This window comes from Triticum aestivum, unplaced genomic scaffold (genome assembly GCF_018294505.1).
Source record: "Triticum aestivum cultivar Chinese Spring unplaced genomic scaffold, IWGSC CS RefSeq v2.1 scaffold330520, whole genome shotgun sequence".
In the NCBI taxonomy this organism is placed as follows: Eukaryota; Viridiplantae; Streptophyta; class Magnoliopsida; order Poales; family Poaceae; genus Triticum; species Triticum aestivum.
In genome coordinates this window covers 1-1,178 of record NW_025282919.1, presented here as the reverse complement: position 1 = coordinate 1,178, position 1,178 = coordinate 1, and the positions used below count along the sequence as shown (strand labels likewise).

The window sequence follows — 1,178 nt, the reverse complement described above, 5'->3', positions numbered from 1 at the left end:
GTGTTTAGCACATTCTAGAAGAATTCTGTTGCTCATGAATTCGCAGTGCTTACCACAGAATGCTCCTTGTATCAGAAGTACACAGCTGAGGGAGGCCACGAGAAGCTTCATGTGGAGATCCATCATCGGCTAGTTTGCAGGTAGGGAGTGGGGACTGGGGAGGAATATCAAACAGACCCCATCCAGTTCAATCTCTGAAGAAAAGATGGCAAATAATAACGGATGTTTGAAATCATGGCTTATTGACCAAAATGGGAGAAAAGAACATCAACTTGATACATGAATAGCACTATGAACAAGTAGACTTTACACTTTTGATATTGTTAATAAAGAGTGCATGGTGGACTATCTATCAAATTATGCGACTATTTATATCGAGGGGAACAGATTTAAAACAAAGAAACAAGTGCAGTTCATCATTAGCAAGCACAAAATCCTATTAGATGTCGAGTCATCGTTAACAAGTTAAAACTGGAAGGAGATTGAGTGACTCTGAAATTTATACTTACAGCTATCTATCTTGGTGCTAAACAGATCTATGAAGCTTGCCGAACATACGGCAGTGACAAGATCTCTCTGGTAGTTCAAAGGCAGAAATCAACCGAAACGGTAATGAACCGGCCTAACTTATGAATTGCTTCAGACAGTATCCTGGTCTGAGAGTACAACTAAAGAGAGGTGGAGTTCTAAGTTATGATTAACAAAGGGGTCAGCTTATATGAAGGCAAGAGAATCCGAGCAACGAAGGGACAGAAAGCTATCAACTTCAACGACAAGAAAAGTCTTGTAAATGCACTGCACATCCATCATTGTGATAATAAACTCAATTCAGGACCAGCACCCTGCAAGACAGGGGACATCTCAACCCACAGCACTACACACTAGGAAAGATAAGTAAAATAGGTCTACGGCTAGGACACCTAGAACAGCAGCCATCTGTTTCCAACTACAAAGAGACTGGATTGCATGTGCTAATTGGGTGTGATGTTGGATGGAGACTGTGGACTGAAAGTTGAGAGGGCAACAACTGACATGAGAGCCGCAGATGTTACGGATGCTTGGCTTGGCGGTGGTCAGAGATCTCAGGCTTGGCAAGGCTTCAAAAACCCGCCATGTGCAAGAAGATAGCACCAAACTGCGAACTGATGCAAAAAGAGCATGGCCAGGTTGCAACTGGT

General features: G+C 42.7%; 1 long non-coding RNA gene across 1 annotated transcript; it reads right to left on the bottom strand.

The window, feature by feature from the left end:
- Window positions 1–53: 53 nt before the first annotated feature.
- On the bottom strand, window positions 54–1,163 carry LOC123178577 (uncharacterized). Its single transcript, XR_006489685.1, has 2 exons — window positions 510–1,163; window positions 54–194 (listed from the first exon to the last, which is right to left on the bottom strand). It is a non-coding gene; the product is annotated as an uncharacterized lncRNA (long non-coding RNA).
- Between the last annotated feature and the right edge of the window lie 15 nt (window positions 1,164–1,178).